This window comes from Lycorma delicatula, chromosome 2 (assembly GCF_047948215.1).
Source record: "Lycorma delicatula isolate Av1 chromosome 2, ASM4794821v1, whole genome shotgun sequence".
Classification (NCBI taxonomy): domain Eukaryota; kingdom Metazoa; phylum Arthropoda; class Insecta; order Hemiptera; family Fulgoridae; genus Lycorma; species Lycorma delicatula.
In genome coordinates this window covers 146,523,771-146,547,814 of record NC_134456.1, presented here as the reverse complement: position 1 = coordinate 146,547,814, position 24,044 = coordinate 146,523,771, and the positions used below count along the sequence as shown (strand labels likewise).

The window sequence follows — 24,044 nt, the reverse complement described above, 5'->3', positions numbered from 1 at the left end:
ACTGAGACTGTACAATATACATTTCATTTACATTCATATATACCATCCTCTGAAGTAATACCTTATAGTGGTCCCAGAAGCTAAACTGAAAAAGGAGAGATCCATAGCAATAAATGATTATTATTCTGGTCTATAATATATACTGATCCAGCCAAGCATGAGTCTCCTATCACTGCAGTTCAGTAGCTGTATAAAATGTGAGTCTGCACTGACAGACTGGTTACTGTCAACCTATACAAGAACAATATCCTGAGAAAGAGAACATTATTGACAAGACATTGAACCCTAGGGAGCTTGAGACTTCACCAGTGTAATAATTCTTATTGCCTGTTGTCAAGGATGAACAGTTATTTTCAAAACCATTTTAAGATTGTCAAACACCCTGCTCAAACATCCAAACTGAGCACATGATTGTAAATCAACACAGTTCTCAAGAGTACCTATTTAAGGTAAGGTTCCTAAGGATGTCCAACCACTGCTGCTGTCAACTGCACACGGCCGACTGTTGCCTTACAGCATTCGGCTACACCAGCTTCATTGCTGCTGTCAACTGCAGAAGCTTGCAAACAGAATGGTTCTTTTCAAATGGTATAGATTGAGTTTAGCAGTCAATCAATTGTCATTAGCAGTGTCTTCATCTGACACTGCTAATGACCCTCGTAGCTGACCTAATAAACTGCCCTTTAAAAGCCACTGTTATTCAAAGAGTCCATGTCCCCCTCTAGTGACAGGTTGCTTAGAATCATTACTTATTTTTAGATTTTTGCAGTGTAGTGATGTATAATTTAATCTCATTTTAGAATTAAACAACCTTCATATGAAAATTCAAGAAAATTAATATACTTAGGAAAAAACTAATAATACATTTCAAAGAACACAGTAATGCTTGGTACTAGACTATACTTTTTTTTTCTACTTCATATCAAACATTCACGTTTCTTTCTTAAAATCATTTTAAAAAATCTTCCAACAGATTTATTTAAAATATAATTAAAAGATTTTCTTATATAGAAACATTATTATTCTGCTGATGAAATTTTAAATAATAATAATAATAATAAATTGTTTTTAAATCCTGAATTCTCTGATTCCTGTTCAATGTTTAAATAAATATGAGCTCAAATAATTTTTATTAACACCTTATGTATAAATTATAATTTATTTTGCAGTTATTTAAAAAAAATTATTCATTTCTTTTATTTACCTTAACATTATTTCATAAGCTTGTTTTCAATAATTAACAATGATTTCAATCACACTTATTTTTCTGTTTTATAATTAATTGTTAATTTTGTGATGCTGTTCTGATCAAAATGTTATCATGTTTTCCCTGGATCCATTTAAGCAAATATTGAAACAGTTCTTTTTTTATCTCTGGTGTAGCACATCTACCCATTATTTTTTTATTAACTAGTATTACTTTGTGTTACAATAATATGTTTAAATTATAACATAAATTGTTCTTGATACTAACATCACAAAGATGGTATAATAGCCTGCTTTTTATATCTTTCTAATACAAATGAATATTTAGAATTCTAAAATATTCTCTAGTTTCTACTTACTGTACATGGTTTGCTGTGGCTGGGGTTCATAATTCATCCTTATTGGTTCTCCATGTGCTCTGTAAAACAAGATGACATTTTACAATTCTAAACTGCCCAGTATTAGCTATTATGTAGAAAAGTGATTGATAACATACTTGTTTTATATTGAGATTTTATTTAAAAATAATATTTACTGATTAAAAAACTGAAATGATTATTTAAGTTTAAATTCTGAAATTTTTATAATATACAGAGTAAATTGCATTACATTGTATGAACAATATAGTTCAGCAAAGTTGGAAATGGTAAACTACTTGACACAATTTAGAACTACATTTACTTATACTGCTCTTCACATGATCACAGGTTAACGAAGAAATTATTAAATGACAGATAAAAACTAATCCTTAATAGATGAATTAGGCTTATTTTTGCACTTTCATAAAATGTCAAATTTAAGATAGGGAAAAATTGGAATTTGAAGTAGTTTGATTAAACTACAACACTAATCAAGTTAGGTTCAATACAAATTGTAGTGGTAAAAAGGGAAGAAAAATAAGTCAGGAAGTAATGCTACAGAGAAAGAAATCAAAACAAAGAAAATAATAGAAAAATAGGTTGAGTAAAAAAAAGGGATGAAGAAATCAAAATCATGCACTATACAATGCCACTTAACGAATCTCATTTTATCTGTATTGTACAATATGCAAGATATCCAAAGGATATCTTGAATGTAATAAGCAGGATAATCTATTGATATATACTACATCTCTCAGGATAAGTGGGATTTTACACAACATTATACAAATACCAGAAAAACAAACAGCTCCTGATAAATACTAATAAGAATCTGGATAGTATTTCTCAAAGTATTTTCTGGAAGGTAATTTTTCTGTATTTTGAAAAAAAATTATATTTTAAATTAGTTTTTCTAAAAGATCCAGAGATCAGGATTGTAAAATAGAAAAAACAATTTATGTAAATATAAGAATACTAACCAACTCATAAAATGGAAGAAATTTTTTGTCAAACAACAAAAGAAATGAACAAAAAATTTAATTCTAGTGTAAAGCAATATTTTCATAAAAATAAAATAAATATGGAAAGAGATCTTAAAGCATTAATCAATAGATTTACCATGGAAATATATCACAGAATTTCATGAATAAAGTGCAGAGGAATATTGGTACTTCAAGAAGAGGATAAAAACTAGAAAGAGAAATGGTAGGAAAACCATATTAACCAAGTGAATAAGTTATCAAAAGACAAAGTTTCATGAGGAGATGAAACTGAATAGGACCTGAACAAGAATAGAACAGGCAGCTATAAATTAATACGAGAAGTATAAAAACAATATAGGACTACAATGTCACAGAATAAGCAACCTGTAAAAGAGAAAAAATTGTTGCATTTATAAAAAATGTGATAAAATGGACAAAACTAAATAATACCCACCTTGTAGCTAAACGGTATTTGTGGGTTTTTTATACTCAAATTATTGTAAGTAATATTCTAGCAAGGAGGCTACATTATCTGTGGAAAATATCAACACGGAAATTATCATGTCAATAGAAATCTCCATGGTGGAGTGGTACCATCTTGGCCTTTCATGCAGGAGTTCCATGTTCAAATCCTGGTCAAGCTTTTTCATCAGGACAAAACTCCATTTCTCTATTTCCACATATAAGCTTCAAAGCTTCTTTAGTAAATAAATTCATAAAGCAAAACAAATATGCAAATTAAAATTAATCTAGGAAAATGGATATTTTAGAATCTTTTATTCTAAATTAATTAAGAAACATATTATGAAAAGTGATTCAAAATTATTCAACAATATTTCAGGAGCTGATTTGGGATAATAAAGTAATTCAAGAAAAAAATTCCTATGACATAAACAAAAAAGTTTTAAATAAAACTTTAAAATATTGGAACTTAATTGAATAAAACTAGCTCCAGAACTGTTTCTAAATCTTTATATCTTGTCTCTAAATCTTTATACTTTATCCCAAGAGAAGGTATTGAAAGGAAACATACAAAAAACCTATAAAAGCTTTTGAAAAACAAATGTTTATGTAATGAGCTTCATAATTAATTTGTGAAGTGTGGTACTAAGAAAAAAATTAGCACTTTGAGAAAAGAGATTTGTGAAAAGATGAATCTATAACTCAAACTGCACTCCATAAATTTGGAGAGCAAATCATTTAATTAATTTTTCAAATTTTTCTAAGTAATACTTTTTGATTGTTGGAAATATAGCTAAAGCACAAAAACAGAAGCATAAGCACCAATGTCAAGCTGATAAAATTGTGTCAAAAGTTATAACATGATCAGAAAAATAAGTCATGAGATTAATTAGAGGTCTGTAGTGATGGAAAAGAAAAGTATTAGAAAAATCCCCTTCAGCACGCTGGAAGGCGGAGGTAGATTTCACTGGTGCTAAATAGGGGATAAAAAAGATTTCCACCTTAAAGTTAACAAAAACTTCAAATTTACGACAATGGTTGCATGTGAAAAAAGTTTCACATGTTTAGCATATGACAAGCCCCTTTTTTTTTTTTTTTTTTTTTTGTCTTCAGTCATTTGACTGGTTTGATGCAGCTCTCCAAGATTCCCTATCTAGTGCTAGTCGTTTCATTTCAGTATACCCTCTACATCCTACATCCCCAACAATTTGTTTTACATATGACAAGCCCCATGTTTATAAATTCCAGCAATATTTTGGTAATCCCTTGCTGAAGGGTTGGCTATATCAAAAATTGTTTCAGACAAAAGGACCACTTTAAACCGATTCAATACTGTGCCTATTAAGGGAGATATGATTATTTTTTTCTTCAAAACCCCATGTTTTCCACCCACTGAGTCAGTGGTTGGTGATATCAAAAAACTTAACTTAGATTAGTTTTAGGCCCTTATCCAAAGAATAGTAGAACTTTAAATGAATTTGATATTTTACTTAATAAGAAAGTTATAACAATATATATTTTTTTTTGACAAGGCCCTTCCATTTCCACCCCCATGGTCTGATTTTGCCCATTAACGAACTCAACCGAGATTTTTGGGTCATTATATTTTATGAATCAATTTGAAAGTGATTGGCACAAAATTAAAGCAGTTATCGTGTCCACAAGAAAGTGAAATATATATACACACACAAACTTTTGAACTGATGGTGATTTTGGGGTTGGGGGGATATAAAACACGAAGATATGTTGAAATTTTCCGAAAATTAAATCATGGTACCCATTAAAATTGGTAGCTTTCTTATGAAATCTACTTAAAAAAAATCTACTTTCTCCAAAACAAAAGATATCATTGTAAATAAGAATTAATGTAAACTCAAAGCAGTACAGTAACCATATCAGAGCCACATTGTCAAGAGAGAAAAAACCACAAAAGAGAATTAGATATTTATTGTAACACATAATTTCTAAAAATATATGCTTTAAGATGATCAGTGTTTATAAAAAGTAGTAAAATAGATATAAGATGTGATAGAAGACAAAGAGAGTCAGAGAAAGAGATGACCTCAAAGAAGTTGGGAAAATTGTTCAGTTCCATAAATGAAATCTTGCACTGTCTCCTCTTTTACCTTATCATTTCCTTTTACCTTATTAAAGAGGAGTTGAATTAGATTACACCAACTATTCTAACAATACTTTACTCACATCTTGATTATTTTTAAAATAATTTTATTATAATCAGTATCACTCTGAAAATAAATTGATCATTAATCTTACAACTAAAATAGATTTTCTCATTAGGGTAATGTTCCTGCAACACTGGTGCTTTTCAAAAAAGTCTACAATATTAATTTTAATTACATAGTATTAATTTTAAGCCAACAGTCTATACTTTTAAATTAGCAATGACCATTATTAAAATTTATTTTCATAAAAACTTTAGCAATGATAAACTGAACCAAATTTTATTAAAAAAACATTTTTAAAAAGCTAACTTCAAAATGTTTTCAATTATCTTTGTGTCCATCCTCAGAGTTCTTTTTCCTGGTCAAACATTGGTGTCAGTTTTTTTAATTAAAAAATAGGAGATGCTTATTTATGGTTACAAAGCATGTTGAATTTGAATTGTGTCTGTTGATCTAGTTTATCATTAAGTCTTTCTGTAGGTTTATATGTATTTCATAATGTTCAAATAAGTTAAGATGTGCTCTTTCAACCAGCTTACTTCAATAATACAAAATATATAAATACACAAAAAATAATAATTTACTAAATGAACAGGCACAGTTCAAATCCAACTCATTATTTCACCACATAATAAATGAATGTTCGCCTAATTAAAATAAACTGACAGCAGTGACAACACTTGTATCAGTATAATGAATTATCAGTAACAAACATTGAGGATGGCCATAAAAACAACTGATAACATTTTAAATTAAGTTTTTAAAAATATTTTTATTTGGGTCAGTTTGTTGTTGCAAAAGTTTAAATTTTGAAATAATATCATTGCTGCCTTAAATCTAGTAGATATTTTTATTTCATCATCTATAGTTGTAATATTTTTTTTTACTGCATAGATTTTTATTATACCTTATATCTCCATCATATTCAAATCCAAATGACATGGTGTATCTTTTAAGAATATTGTGTACATATCTTTTCATTTGTGAAGCAAACTTAAATTTTTTCCCCCATCATGTAGGCTACTAATTTTTATATTTAGATGAATATAACTCATTAAGCCTACTAGGATTAGTTAATAAACAAAGTCAAAACAAATACAGAGTTACAATATTGCAGTGAATTTTATTGGCTATAAAATTATTTTATTCTTTAAGAGATCAACTTAATTTCCTGTTCACTACATAATTACACCTTTTAGGAAAAACAACCAAAAAAATCATTACAAGAAGGATGATAAACCATGTTTTGAACAGAATAGACATGTGCTTTGCAGTACATAATTTCAGTATGGGAACAAAAATTTTCTTCTTCATAACTACTGCAAAAATAAGGGGTAAACAAACAAATTTTTCAAAAGTTGGAGTCTTTCAGATTATACGTCTGGCAGAACAAAAGAAGAAAATCAAAAATTTTAAATAATTACAAACTTACCTAAAATCTTGCTCATGAGAAACCATATTTCTTGGAAGTACACCTAAATTTTGGCTAGGAACTTCATGTTTACATGGATAGTTGACAAAAACAACCTTCCTTCCTTCAACAGAAGTAAACCTCTTTCCGTGAAATGAAAGCGCATCAGAATCAGACTCCACTTGGGAAGAATTAACAGACATATTTGCTTCACTGTTTTGTCTCGACTGATAATACTGGTGTTCTGATATGACCTTCACATTAGGTGGCTGGTGTGGTACAGTTTCATTGTCACATGAACTACAGTATGCAACATTCTTTTCCAAATTCGTTGATAGGTCTGAAGGTTTTTTTTTACAGTTACAAAAAATTGAAGGGTCATCTACACAAGAATTCAGAACACTTAAAGATGATGATTCTGAAAAACCAATCTTTTCATTTATGACTTTAGTTTTCTCTCTTTGTTCAGGGCGTTTAACTTGTTGACAATCATCATTTTTCTTTATATTCACTTTAGTTGGTGAAGCATCAACCAAAGAACTTTCTGATGAAACTGACGAAGTAGAATGTATTTTAATACAGACTTTTTTATCCTTTTCTTTGAGATTATCAGTTGTATTTTTATTAATTTTACTTGGAAATTCTTTATTAGAAGATTCTTCTAAACAGGGCTCAGGGTTAGTGTTTAAATTTCTAGGTGTCCATTCTATTACTCTAGGTGAGGATTCTGGTGTTTTTCCTGGAGAACTTGGAAATTCTGGAGATTTATTTCCATTATATTTGAACATAATAATTAAAGCATATACAATGAGAAAACATCACATCTTGAAAAGTTACATTAAAGAAATTATAAAACTCTTTAAAAACCTTTAAAACTCTTCAAAAACTCTTGCATATGCATATAAAACAAAAACCTTAAAACTTAGCTATAAACAAACTAAATTAAAATTAATTTATTTTATACTATAGAACAGCTGATGTAAGAATAAATATGTTAACTCATCTTGTTATTAAAAGCAGAAAACTAAAATAATATGAAGTTATATCAGTAGAAGTACTGAAAATGGATAAAATCATAAATACATATTCACATTTAATGGTGTATATTTTAAAATTTTTTTAAAGAAATTTATGTTATAAATGGCAGAATAACCTTTATGTGCATGTATGATGACACATTAAGGTCTTCACATAAAGGTAGAAATCTCTACCACACATAACTTTTAAACTTATTAATAGAATGGATTGAGGAGTAATTTGTATACTATTATTGCAGTAACTAGATTTAAAAGAGTAAAATAAAGTTGAACTGAACAATATTTTAAGTCTCTCACAAAATAATGAAAGTAAAAACAAAGAAGAAAAACAATGAAGCTGTGTTGATTAAAATTTTACTAAAATAGATTTACTAAATAAAGTTGCATTTTATTTCTATGAGATTATTTATATTTTGTAATAATAAGCAATTTCTACATATTATTAATATTTTCTAACTGTAATTGTTTATGAATTATGCTGAATTAAAGAAACTTGGGTTAGAGCAAAGTTAGCATTTACTGTGAATGCCCCTGAGTTACTATTCTACATTTTTAAGTTTAAATGAGAAAAGCTGTAGAATTTCCTCAATTAACTGAAAAATTTCAGTCTTTGAATTACTGAGTTCAACAATGTAATTATGTAGTACAGAATAATTTCGTGTTTTATTTAATGCCAACCCACAGAGAGAGTAAGAGTTTTCTGTCAGTATTCTTGTCTTTTGTAAATTTCACCGACTGCTTTCAAACAGTTCTTCTCCTTTGGAGATTGGGATTCCCCAGAGGTGGGGAATCCCATTTACAGACGCTTAAGCAGTGTCGAGCTCGCTAACAGGTGGTGCAAGATGGTATTAATATGCGTATGTAAACCTGCACACTACCAACTAAACCGCCACCCCTGGCTACCACCCTTCCTGGAACTGCTAACGAAGCATTCCTTCTGGAAGGGGGATTACACGCCCACTCACACACTCATACGTCATAGTGCAATCGCATCATAATGGGATATCAACAGAAACACATCAGTTACAGCAAAACAACAGCAAACAAGAAACATCACCGTACATCAAGATACAGAAACAGATTATGAAACTACATACTACAGACTACACATAAAGAAAAAAGTCACACAATATCTGTGGATGCCAACAGATACAAGAGCGGAGTGTCCGCGGCCTCTTCACGTCAAGGCGACCCCTACATGTACGAGGGACCTCCTAGTCACTCACTCACGAACCTGTCTGCCCCCGCACTCTTTGACGCCGCCTATTGTTTTGTGACTCCTCCCATGCTTGGAGGTCTCTCATCATGATTTTCACATACGTAGTGATCGCCTTCCAGTTTTCTTTCTTTTCTATCATTATGTCCATCAGCTCCTAAGGCTGTTCCAGCCTTAGGAGCTGATGGACATCATTTCCCTACCTAGTATGTCAAGTAGCTCTGTCCTAGGTCCTTCGTATCTCAGACAGTGGAAGAACAAGTGATATGGCATTTCCTCCTCCTCGCATACCGGGCAGTTCTGTTCATCGTTGAGGCCGTACTTATGAAGGTATGCTCTGTATCCCCCATGGCCCGCCATAAACTGGGTAAGGCAGTAATCCAGCAAGCCATAAGCTCTCACTCACCCGCGCCTTACATCTCTCACCAGGCGATGTGTTCATCTGCCTTTTGTGCTGCCATCCCACCGTTCTTGCCACTTGTTCTCCATCTTCTCCGTCAGTGTACGTGTCCATCTTCTTCTGTCTGCGGGGGAGAGAGCCCCAAGCTCACATAATCTTATCCGTATTTCGATTACCAAATCTATCGTAAGGATTCCCGCAAATACTTCTATCGCATCCTTCGACACGGACCTGTATTCTGCGGTGATTCTTAGGCAGCACCTCCTGTGTAAGGACTCCATCATGCCTTTGTACTTTTAGTACTACATTACTCTCCCCCATGTCTCTGCTCCATAGAGTAGTGTTGAATAAACTACGCTTACAAGTAGTTTCCTCCTTTGCTGTTTCGGGCCATGGCAGTTTGGGAGAAGGGCAGCAACTAACTTCCTTGTTCTTTCAGCTTTTTCACATGCCTCCTTTATGTGTGTGCCAAAACGAAGCCGGGCGTCTATCTAAATGCCTAGGTACTTAACCGCTTGTCGTGACACTATTCTTTGTCCTTCTAGTGGTGTCACTATGGTGGGTCTTCGTTTGGCCTTTGTGATCACAACCACTTCTGTCTTTTCGGGCACCATCTGCAGCCCAACCTCGTTCATCCATCCGCTTATTGTGTTGTAAGCATTCTTCTCGACTGGCTCTCTCCCATTCTTGGCTTCAGCCACAAGGGCCAGGTCATCAGCATAGCCCAGTAAGGAAACTTTTGGGGGGAGCGGGAGTCGGAATACCCAATCATATGCAATATTCCATAAAGTCGGTCCAAGTACCGACCCCTGCGGAACTCCCCTTTCGATGATTTGCTCCAGTATCCCATTCTCCACTTCAAAGCGCAATTTATGCCCGGTCAAATACAACATTATAATTTTTGTTATATATGGAGGAACTCTGCATGTTATCAAGGCCCTACCTATTGTAGCGTGTGAGACATTGTTGAACGCGTTTCTCACATCAAGAGTCACCAATACGCAATGACTGCCTCTGAAAACAGTTCTCTCTAAGCTACTTTAAACATATTCCAAAATACTAACATAAACTCTAATACGTCACATAATTTAGATAAAACTTATTTACAAACCTTCTAATTAACTGACATTTTCTTCTAAAATGAAATATTTTTAATCTTATCTAAACCTTTCTTCTAAGTGATGCTACCTACCTCTTCTCTTTCGTTATAATTTGTACAATACTATGATAGTATACTATACAGTATGAATTTGATTGTAGCCTTGATTCTAAATTCCTTAAATTTTTTCTGATATCAAACTTTTACAAATGCGAGTGCAAATGTAAACTATAAAATGAGTTCTACTATCACTTATTCAACTCTAAAATTTACAGTATTTACTTAATTTTAACTGCATCCATTTACTACAGTTTCCTTACAAGTGAAAAGTAAATTTTTACCTTGTTATGGAAGTAGGATAAAAATTGTTACTTTGGGATTACTGTTAAAGGTAGCTTAAGTCCTCCTGAAACCTTTGTTACTCCATTTTATTGACAAGTATTGAAAAAAATCCTGAAAGTAAAAATTCAGAACATCTCATTTGGCTTGATTGCAGCACAGATATGTGTTTAGATGATTTATTTGTTTGTTCATTCATTTGTGTTTTGTCTATTTCCTTGTAATCAAACAGTTGACCAAATTTTCATCAAATGTTTGTAGGGTTATACTATATGTAAATGACCCATCTAGGTAATCAAGGTGTAACTGGAACTTGTTGGTTCCAGAACTGTATTCTTAAGATATTTTTATTACTCTTGATATCATGCAGAACTATGATCTTGATTTCAATGATGAATTTTCAATCATCATTTAATGTTAACTTCCTTAGTAACATAGATTTGTATGTGCCCTTTCAATATTGCACAGAGGAATATTCCAAATCTTTGTACTTTTTTAGAAGTGGATTTCATGTAAACTGTTCTAAAATTAATAATATCCAACAATTAAAGATAATAAAGACTATAAATGTTCATTCAAATGTATTTGGAATAAAAATTTAGAAATAAATAAGTTTGAGATGAGACAGGTGTTAAGTAGTTTATATTTGTAAAAAGTGGTTGCAGCATATGAAAAGTGAATTTTATCAATTGAATAATTATTGTTTAGCTAATACTAGTATTTTTGGCATATAAAACAAAATTATAGTTTTTTGGTTACAAGAACATCGACTTAAGAGAGTTTATCATAACCCACCGAGTTGGTCTAATGGTTAACTCGCCATTGCAAATCAGCTGATTTCGAAGTCAAAAGTTCTGAGGTTCAAATCCTAGTAAAGGTAGTTACTTTTATATGGATTTAAATACTAGATCATGGATACCAGTGTTCTTTGGTGGTTGGGTTTTCAATTAACCACACATCTCAGGAATGGTTGACCTCTCTCTTCTGTTTAGCCTCCAGAGGCACCATAAGATATCAGTTCAGAGGATGAATGAGGATATGTATGAATGTATGATGATATGTATGTATATATGATATGTATGAAGTGTAGTCTTGTACAGTCTCAGGTCAACTGTTCCTGAGATGTGAGGTTAATGGAAACCCAAACAAAAAAGAACACTGGTATCCATGAGCTAGCCTTCAAATCAGTATAAAAGTAATTGCCTTTACTAGGATTTGAACCTTAAAACTCTTGACTTTGAAATCAGCTGATATGCAATGACAAGTTAACCACTAGATCAGCCCGGTGGGCTAGGAATGGTTGACCTGAGACTGTACAGCACTATACATCATTTACATTCATACACATCATCCTTACTCATCCTCTGAAGTAATACTTACAGTGGTTCCGGAGGCTAAATAGAAAAAGAAAGAGAAGTGAGTTTATCAAAGAGAAGTATTTTTTTACCACTCTTATATTAACTCGCTTTTGGACTATGTATGTGAGATTCATGTTATGGAACCTTTCAGTCGAATTTTGAAGCACTTCTGCTTATCTATTGTTCTGAAATTTTTCATACAAATTTGCTCCCGATGACAACAAATTTTCAAATCATTAAGATGTGATAATTAGTGAAAAAATGTCCCTTGAACTTATGCAACCTCATTCACATGAATATTTTCTTAGTGAAAGAGTTATCCACATTTGTGATATTGTTTCAATTGATTAAATTGAATGAAAGTATTTTTTCTACGGCTGAGGCAAAAATTCAAATTTCATATAACCATTACATTCAACATTTATGTCTGATGATTCATGATACTTATGAGCTAGTAAATAAAATTCATTACTCTTCTTCAGTTATAAGTAAAAGTGTGCATTTTCCCTGCGTAGGTTACAAACTAAGATCAAAATCACCTTAAAATTGCAAAAAAAAAGATTTAAAAAAGTACAAAAAAAATCGAAAAAGTAATTTTGCTGCCGACAGAACTTAAACATGTGACCACCCATACAGTGAAAAAAATTTCCTGCAACTTTTTTAAAATTATGACGAGTTTGGAATTCTGGAATCTCCTTTGATGCACTGAGTACCATTACTGACTGGTTCAGCTTATGAATAATACATAAGAGATTTTAATATGTTAGACTAGAAATTTGTGATGTTTGAAGTATATATGAGTACACACAATAATATTTTAAGATATATGAACTTTCAAAGCTGCCTATACTCTTATCTGTGGTATTGGAAATTGGAGGCATGTAAACTTTGAAAGATCGCTCAAACCTGTGCGCTAGTACAGCTGCAAAGTATAAACTTATGAATACTAAAAAGTATATAAAAAAAACCTTTTAAAACCACTCTTATATTAAATGCAGTAAAAAGTGGAAAATAAAAAATATGTAAAAAAAGCTTTTAAAAATCACTTAAATTAAATGCATTCAAAGATAAAAAATAATTTTAGGATGGCATCTCAGAATGTATTTGACAAGCTTTGACAGTGATACATATCACCATCAAAGCTTTCACGTAGTCTTACATAAGACTACGTGAAAGTCATAGCTTCAAATTAAAAATTTGATGTTTTTGCCAATTTTTTCATACTTGTGATGAATGGCTTAAAGAGTGGGGAGCTCAGATCAAATTACAAATCTTTGCTCCCCACTCTTTAGGCCATTCATCACGCTTATGAAAAAATTGGCAAAAACATCAAATTTTTAATTTGAAAGTATGACTTTCACATAATCTTACATATCATCATCAAAGCTTGTCAAATCCATTCTGAGATACTGTCCTAAAATTATTTTTTACCTTTTAATGCATTTAATTTAAATGGTATTTAAATTTTTTTTAGATTTTTTATTACTATTATGTAGAGAACCAGAATTAATGATATCTGGTAATATTTTTCCTTTTGGTAATTACATATATTTTTAGGTAGTATAAATGAATTGTTTATATATGTTACTATTAATTTTCTCGGTGCTAGTGATAACTCAATGATTAGTTTTAGCACATCTAATCAGATCACACAATGCTTACTAGAATAAAGTTAATGCAATAGGGAAACGATTCCAAAACAATTTTATAACAGACCTTGAAATTTGGAGTTGCAGTTATAACACTGTTGACTCATTTTTTGTCTATTCATAGTGCACTGGTTTTCAAGTTTGAATGCATCTGACTGTTTAGGATAAAAAATAAATTATTAGTATAATAACATTCATAAATGATTCCAAAAATCAATAATTTTTATGGCTTGAAATAATTTTATTAGCATCTTTGATGTAGAGCTTTTAATAATTTGTATACTTATGAAGGAGTACAATGATTTTCTGATTAAAATTTCCAGTAACTTCTTTAAAAGTAAAAAAGCCAACAAAGGTGGCATAAATTAAATTTCCAAATTTTAATTTCAAATACCTCACAGGGTTTTTAAATATTAATAACTTAATTATGCAATATTTTGAGTAAAGTGCAAAAAAGGTCAAAATGTTATGTCAAAATATTTGGGTCTGATTTGACTCCCTTTATTATTAATTAAACTTTTACCTTAAAAATTATGCAAAATCAAAATTCTTAGTAAAAAATTATTGACCAAATTATGTTTTTATCATTAAAAGTATACTATATTTAGAATATGATTGCTAAAAAAAAAAATCAGCATTTTTGTAGACTCCTTGCTTGATAGCTATCTAAAGTAAAAATTATAATAACCTCAACTTGAAAAACAGATAATGTATCAGAAAGAATAAAAAAATTCGAACAACTTTGAAATAATGTCAAATATCATAGAATCCCTAAATCCAATTGACTTAAAACTTTAGAATTTTAAATAATTAAGTACTTTCATCATAAAGCATAATTTTCTACAATTATACAAAAAGTCAAAAATGCAAAAACTACCCTGTCCCTTTTATAATTTTGCCCAAAATTTAATGCCACCAATGTATTTTCAAAAACTCAAATACCCTAATTTTTGGGCAATTTTTATACTTTCCCTTTAAAAATATGTTGCTGCAGCTCAGTACTCATAGAGCTATAGCTGGAAAAGTTAATATATAAATTATCAGAAATATTATAAATTTTAAGGTAATTGAATGTTAAAATTCCTGAACTTGAAAACTATGTGCTACTATTGTTATTCATTCAGCAATGTGTAGCAGTATGAATAATTATACGAGAGCTATAAAAGTTGTATTGGGCTGTAATAAATTAAAAGTAGTCTGATGTAGACACCACATGACATCCTTGTATGCCTATTAAATTACATATACACATTTTTTTTAAATGAAAAGTACATAAAATTTTATTTCATTAATAACTTCTGATATTTTTTCATACATTTTTTTTTATTGTTATTAAATTATAATTTATTGTAAAACGTTTTTTTTTACAATCAGAAAGGTTAATAATTACTAATAAATCAATATATTTAAATTAAAAAAAAAAATGAGATGAAGTCAGATTCAGACCAATGTGCCTCCCCCTTGTAAGATCCAAATATTTCATTAATTAAAATTTTATTTGGCTATAATTCTGGAACCAGCAAAAATAAATACCACTTATGATATATCATTAAAAAACTCTCAATGAGGGATTATTATTGCAGTTAAGAAAAAGTCCAAAATCCAGATTTTTTGGATTTTGTGGACACTTTTGGTCCAGTAGATTGAAATAAAAAAAGCAGGTGCACAACTAGATGTTACAGCAGTTCTAAATCAAAAATTTCAGCATCCTACGGCAAATCATTTTTGAGTTATGCGAGATACATACGTACGTACAGACATCACGCTGAACTAGTGAAAATGAATTCAGGGATAGTCAAAGTGGATAGTAAAGTGGAAATCTGAAAACCGAAATTTTCCTAACAAAAATGCTTCCTCTACTTCGTATAAGGAAGTAAAAAAAGAAGATAAATGATAGATTTATTAGGTTCTGTATCTGATTAGTATTTTCACTATTTAACAACTATTTTGTTGTAAAATTTGTAATAGTCTCTGTAACAATGTGTCTGGTTCTGATATTTTGCTTAAGCATTATAAAAACAGCATTGGTGAGTAATTACACTAGAAGATGATGGTTACAGTTCAGAAATGAACAAAATTTAATTATGAAGTTATTCATTTCAAAAAGTCTTATTTTGGCATTTCAAATACATCTTGAAAAAGATTATTTGCATAATTTCAATACATTACAGATTATTACTTTCAGATGGTATATTTTCAGATATATTAAAACTTTCAGACATAATTGAAGAAATGAAATTTTCATATTGAAAACACACACTTTTAATTTTTTGGATAGATTGTTATATGAAAACTTATAAGTTACTTTTACTTTCATCTAAATAATTTTTTTTTGACATATTCATTTGTAATAGCCACTTTTTAACAGAAAAAAAATATCATGATGGTCATTCAATAATTAAAGAAACAAATTGAAACAGCAGAAAAATTATTTAATAGAATAAACTAAAACTGAATGACAGTCACAGTTTGGCACCCCTGATAATAGAAAATATCAGCTGTTTGAAAAGAATCTCTATTATTATGAGGGTCATTAAAATATAAACTGGAATTTTGCCATGCAGAATGAGGAAGAGCAGTAAATGTGGTGGGGCATTTCAGTTGGTTAGATGAAAATTTATAGAAGGGAGCAACTGGCCAGCCACGCCTGTAGGTCATGTTACTGTTGAGCAACAATTATATCTGACTTCTCACCAACGAAGTTGTCAAAACCTCTGAAATTTTGAAGTGGCTGTGATGCAATGGAGAACAAAAGTCACGAATGTCATCCGTGGACCAGTGTCATTGATAACAACATTCAGGCTGTTCATGACCTTGTAGAAGATGACCAACATGTAACCATCTTTGAAATTGAATCATGTTTTTATGATATGGGCATAAGAGTTGGCAGTATGTATACAATGTTATCAGACACTCTCGAATACAGCAAAGTGTGAGTTCCATGTTTTCTCAGTGGGACACACAGAAATGTCTAGAAAGACATTAGTCAGTGGCTTCTGAATTAGTTTGAGGAAGAAGTTGAGGCATTGTTGGACCATTTGTGACCTGCGATGAAACATGGGTCCACCATTACACCCTGGAGAGCAAGAGAACAAGTATGGAATGGTGGTAAAGTGAGGAGGGCGCATTGATCAAGGCTAAGAAACGCCTGTCAGCTGGAAACGTTCTGGCAGCTATGTTTTTGGGCATTAAAGGTGTGCTGCTGATTGATTTCCTACATGTACAATGTACAGTAAATGCACATACTACTGCCAGTTTTTGATGATGTCAGGGCTGTTTATCGCAACAAAGACGCTGGCAACCGATTCCCACATCCTACTTCTCCATAACGCACAGCTGCATATAGCAACTCAGACTTGCTAAATACATTGGGCACCTTTTTAACACCCACCATACAGTCCAAACTTGTCACATGTGATCTTCACAAGTTTGGTTTGCTGAAAGAAGCTTTAGTAGGGGAAAGATTCGAAGATGATGCTGCAGTCAAACATTATGTGCGCAAGTGGTTATTGGAGCAGCCATATTGTTTTTTGATGTGGGCTTCAGGAAGCTATCTATTTGGAAGAGAAAATGTATTTATGTTGAAAAATGCTAAACAGAAAAATAAGATAATTTATTTGTAATTTTATCTAATATAAATATAATTATGTAGACAAATTCCAGTTTATATTTATTTGAATGATCCTTGTGTAGTATTTCAAAACATAGCCGCCACTTGAAGTACATAGCATGGAAGAACAGGATGCAGCAATTTTATTTTCTAAAGGTAACAGAATGGTAAAAAGTGTATTAACCATGTAAATTTTATAAACAGATTGAACAGTTTAAGTCACACAGAATAAGTGTCACCGACTTAAATGGTAGCAGAAGACTGATAGAAGTTTCAACTGAATTTCATTATCAGTAATAGAATGGACTGTGATGCTGAATTACTCTAAAACTGTTCAAGATGGGTTCAGAAACGGTCCACTCACAAGACAACTTAATTCTCATTTGTACAGAACTTGGAGAATGATTTTTTATTTGTAGAATGCAAAATAATTTTTGATGAAACTTAGGATTCATCATTTTGAGCCATAATATTAACGCCAAAAATGGAATTGAAACATCTTAGTTTCCCCAATAATAACAAATTCAAAACCTACACATCAACCAGTAAAGTGATGCTAACAGTGTTTTGAGATATAAAAACCCAGTTTATTATGATTTTTTGTAAGAAAAATAAACAATCGACAGCAAGTACTATTAATAATAGAAAATAAAGTAAAACCCACAATAAGAAGGAATTTTGGTTCTCCGTTGAAAGATGTAATTCTTCTGCATCATAATACCATCCCCATACTGCACAAAAGACACAGGAACTATTTAAAAGTTTGGTTGGGAGGTGTTACTACGTCCTCTTAAAACAATCCCAATCTCTCACCATCAGCTTTATTTTTGTTTGGTTCTCTCAAAGAGTTTTTACATAGCACTGAGTTAGCCAATAATTAGCGTATCAATAATGTGATAAAAGAATGATTCAGAAACCAATGTGAACAATTCTTTACTAATGGAATAAGAAGCTCATAATATATGATACATATGCCTAAATATAACTGTGGGAGGGGGATTATGTTAAACATTATTGTTAGTTTCATTATCAATGAATAAATAATCATTTTTTTTACAGATATCTCTCTAATTATTGATCAACTCTTGTACAAATATTTAAAATTAATAATTCATATACACTTTTTATGAATTAAAGAAAAAGAAAAGATTTTTTTTTAAATTATCTAAATAAACACTGAATAATACATACTTTTAATTTTAATTCAATACATATATTTAATACACAAATTTTTATTTTCTGAAAAAATAATTTTATCACTTAAAAAACAATAAAATGTGTTTACTAATAATAATATGCTTTTAGAATAATTTATTAAATAAAATATACAAACTTATAATAATCAATTTTGTACTCTGTTATTAAAACACATTAAACATGGGTTTGGTTTGGTGTTCATTATTAATCATAATTCAACTAAGACAAGAAATTATTTTGAAATTAAGATAAACAGAGAATTAAAAGAAGAGTAAGTAATTTCTATTAATTTAATACTCTTAAGTATAACTAAATCAAACAGCAGCTTCACTTCTTTCTTCATAATAAAAAAAACACATAATCACAGATTAGGCTTAAAATATAGTTAATAAAATGAATGGTGGTAAAAATTATAAGTAAAATAATCTGTCTAGAGAATAAAATTAGATTTTAAAAAAATACAGTAAACTCCTAATTATGAGTGTAAGGCTTAATTATATATTCAAAACTCTCAAATGAAATCATGCTTTAATAGTTAGCAGTGGCCAATCAATATACTCAATATATCAATATATATACTCACTATACCAATATATCAATTTCCTCTTTCTCCAATTAAGCTACTTACATAAGCGATTGTTTACCATTGTCATTTAGTGAAATATTATTGTTTATAAATGCTGAATTATAACTTAAGGCTGAAGGTTTTCTTTCATGAACAACAGTATTGTAGATTATTCTGCATGCACTACGCAAAAAATCAATAATTCAGGCCAATATCCTGATGAACCTTCTGTTGAACATGGAAAAAATGCATATACATAACAGGGCTTATACTCGACCATTCTTTTATTTATTTGTAATATATTCAGTAAACTGTTTATGCTCAATATATAATAAACATTTTTCTATCTTTGTACTTCCTTGTTATTTGATCACTATGGAATAATCTATGTTTAAATTTATATTTAGAATATTCTAATGAATGTTGTTAGTCTCCTACTAGCTCCAAAACTATGTCACTTGCATTTCTCAAACTAATACGGATAGTACAATCAAATACACAGTGTAAATGGTGAACTAACTCCATAATATATTTGATGCTAATTTAAAATTTTTAATATGTGAAAATCAGAAAAAACGGATTAAAATGACTAATAAAACTCTTATTTGTTGAACTAATGTAACATTTTTGAATAAAACACCATACATGGTATTTGTTATGGAAATTATGTAGATGAATATAGGATAGTTTTCTTGTATAATTTGCCATAATTCCTAGAGTTCCTCTTCAAATAAACAGAAATTTTCAACAATGCAGAAAATAACTTGGTTTAATCTAATATTAAACTCAATTGTTCCACTTTTCTGGCCAAGACAAGATCTTTCTTTTGTGATGCATACTATAGTTTAATTACATTGAATAGATGTCTGATAATTGTTTAAACTACAAAACAAATCAAGAGATAAAATAAACGTAAAGTGGTTTGTCCAGTGGTTTTTTAATAAAAAAATATTAAGTTTTTCAATATTCATTTAAAATTTTAAATTAACATATATAATCAGGTATTTAGTGAATTAACAATTAACACAAATTCTATTATAGCTCAAGAATAATAAAATGCATATTAACAGCATAAAACAATATTTTAAACATTAGTAAGTAAAATAGTTTTAATTATCAATAAACATAGTTTGAAATAAAATTTAACTTTTTCAGATAATTAAAGATTGCAGGCCTATTAGAATAAAAATAAAATACACAATCTCCCTGACAAATGACAACAGATATATTATCAGTAAAAATTCATAACACTAATGGCATAAATATTCCTTCAAAATTATTAAAAAATTTCAGTTTGCCTGTAAATTCTGAATACACACAGTATGAATTTTAGATGAGTATAAAATTGATTAATGAAAACTGAATTAGTAATCTAAAAAAAAATCTGCCAATTTAGTCTTGCAAATATTTTTCATTAATGATTAGCATTCTAATTATTATGAACAACAATTTACATAAATTATTCTTTATGATTATTATATTATTATTAGTGTGATAATTCTATATTATTTCAATTTTAAGAATAGAATAAATGGCTAAAATTTCAGATATAGCAGTGAATAACATAAATAAATAAACGCATAAAAATAACCAATTTAATTACAAATATAATTAACAAAATACTACAACTAGTTTATTTGCAAAACCAGCAAACTGTATATTTCTTCATATATGTTCTATTTAAAAGTAATACTGTTACAAAATAAACTTGACTTTGGGCAAATGCTGAGGTATTATTTTATGCTTGCCATTTCCAGATATCATGTGTATGTGATTATATCATGGGATAGGTGATACCAAATATTTGACACTTTTAAACAATGGTGAAATTTAATTGTATAGTATATTTCTATTTTGCAAATTTCTATGTGAAAATTATCAGTTTATCGCTTTGCTAAGTGTAAATTATGAACGATCAAGTTGTTACAAACATCAAACTAAAATATTCATGTTCATGCATTTTTTTTTAACTTCCTGTTTTAAACCAAAATCATATTTTTTAAATTAAATTGCTCATAGAAAAGACAGCCTCAAAGCACTGTTTATATATACATAATAACATGATGTTAACACATCACACATGGATGATGTTAACACATATTCGATGGAGGGGAAACCAAAATCAAGATTCCCACAATTAAAACATATTCTGCTGTAACTTTTGTAAATTAAATAATTTCAATATTAATAAAGTAGACTGTATGAACAGAAAACTTCAAATTATATAATTGTTTTATGAAATAATTTTAGCTTTACAAAAGAATATTCAAAAAATAATCTATAAAATTCCAGTTTCTTTATTAAATCCTACATAACATAACCAATTTAAGGAGACCACTTTAAGTGACAGTTATGGACATCTACAAATGAATATATTATAAGATATGTAGATGGTTTCATATCGATAATAGATTAGATACCAAACATATATTATAATTACTGTACTACATTAATTTGTCTATTGTATGTTCAATATTTTTCATGACAAAACTGATTACTATTTAACTGACTCCCTTGTACATTATATTTCAGTTTTCATATCGGTGTCTTTTACTTGCATTATATATAATATACAAGCAAAATAGAAATTTAACTTAAGAAATCAATCATTTTTACCATGCAATTTATTACAATCCTTCAGATAATAGAAGGAGTAGCTGAAAAATAATGAAAATTTGGAAATATAACTAAAAATTGAAAGGAGATATTTAAATGAAACAAAAAAGACATGAATCTACATTTTATTGGCTACTACACTTTTTGATGGAATCATCATTTACAGATATACATTTCAATGGTGAACCCGAGTTCTCATCCTGTTAATTAAAAATTCCAGTGGAATGTCTTTGATCTAAGTCCTGGCTTTCTTCATTTATTATCCATGATGAGATGAATGCCCATAAGGTCCTTCTTTAAGTTTGGGAAGAAATCAGTTTGAGGGGTAGCACTGAGTATGGAGGATTTTAACTTCAACTTCACAAGAGCTTTGGCAGTAGCACGCACTCTGTGCCTGAGTTTTATCATGTTTTGCAGAATTATCAGCTCCATGGATTTTTAAAACTGAAACACATATCTTCTCAAGTGTTTAAATATCTCTATCTGCTGCACAGCATTCATAATTGCCCCTTCTTCTTCAGATACAGAAACTGGTCAACAATGAAGTTCATCCTCAATATTTGCTTCTGATGTACACATTTTTATTGCCAACCTAATTACAGTAATTCAGCAGTTTCATCATCATAAATGGAGTGTAAATAACTATCAATGTTATTGGGGTTCACTTTTTCAGCTGTTAAGAATTCTGTCACTTCCTGTTTTAAACGCACTGACATAGAAGGTAAACTTGAATTCATGGCAACAGCCACAAACAAAGATTAACAGATCTAGCATATTTACTGGGGCAATGTAGCTACAAGATGGTGAAACACACCATTCTGTACAATGTTTCATTCTGCTATTACATGTGATAAATTACATTATTCATCAGCTATCCTCCAAATCTTTTTTGCAAGTTAATAATTATAAAAAGGTTACATAATAAATACCATAAGAATAGATTAATATATATTTTTTTTAATTTTGTGTAATTTACAGTGAAATATAAGCAAATCATCTTAAGTATACATCATTCCCCTATTTTACCATTAGTTCCATCCATTTCACATAAAACTTTGTCATCTTTATATTTGTTTTTCTTGTACCCACATTAAGTTTATGCTATATGCAGTCGGTACATATCCATACACTCAATCCACTCAGTGCTAACATTATAAAATCTCAGTAGAATAATAGTAAGTAAAACTAAAAAATTCTTTTTAATAAATGAAAAGCTACTTTCAATAAAGTAATTTTAAATGTATAATTGTTCAGAAATAGAAAAAAAAAGATAAATAAAAAAATTAAATGTATATAAATAATATTTAATTACTTGTTAAAATAGTACCTGCAATCAATCCTAAATCCATCAATTTTTAAAGTGAACAGTCAAAATATGAATGGTATAAAAAATGAATAAGTTCACTAATAAATAATACTTAAATTGTGATAATTTCTTATATGTAAAAAAAATTACAATTGGGAGAAAAATCAGGAAACATATTTACATTTTTAATTTAAATAATTAATATTGAATCAATGTTTTCAACTCTTTTTCAAAATTTTTAACATTGATAACTACATAAATAAATTCAAAGTAACTCCGCAAATGCTATTAGTTTTGCATAACTATATGATTTTTTCAGTTTTAAATCTACAGTGTTAAAATTAATTACTATGATTATGAAAAAAATCTAAATTTTTTTTTTAAAATGATAATATATTTATGCAAATATTTTTAGTATACACAAGAAATGGTCAGAAAAATGTTAAAAAGAAAGAATAATTTCATTAAATTTTTTTTTAAATGTCTAATTTCAGAGTGATTTTCCATCAATGGTTTATTAGTTATGTGCAGTATGATGGAATACTATTTTTTGCACATTTATATCGCTACAAGAAATCTTTACAAAAAAAAAAATTTTTTACATTGAAATGTATATTTAATATAGTGTGTAGTTAACTACAAATTGTTAAAAAAATAAATATTATCTGTCTAAAAACAGCTACATTTTCATAGATGTAATACAGAACCAAATGGAGGTTCTACACCATCCCTAATTATTATAATTATTTATCAAACCGAACATTTTAAGAAAGTTACATTTTTATGACCTGAAAATCATAAGGCACTCCTAACCTATAAATATTAGCAGAGTAATATAATAATTATTTTTTTTAAAATTAAACTTCTAAACATATTTTTGATTAAATCAAATGCATGGAACATTGTAACCAACTTAAAGTATTTATAGTTTTTTTTTGGGACACCAACTCAAAGATTTCACTTAAAAATCTTATTTATATAAAGAGGTATAATGAAGCTCCAGTAACTTAAGGTAATCTGAATTAAACTGTTTTAATCCAGTACAATA

At 29.6% G+C, this 24,044-nt stretch overlaps 1 protein-coding gene across 1 annotated transcript in view; it reads right to left on the bottom strand.

Annotated features, from left to right (window-relative positions):
- Positions 1-1,565: 1,565 nt before the first annotated feature.
- Positions 1,566-24,044, bottom strand: part of Hip14 (palmitoyltransferase Hip14) — a 133,944-nt gene continuing 111,465 nt past the window's right edge. Inside the window, exon 13 of the mRNA XM_075356409.1 lies at positions 1,566-1,624. The gene's annotated coding sequence lies outside the window, so the exon portion shown is untranslated. The remainder of the gene's footprint in view (positions 1,625-24,044) is intronic.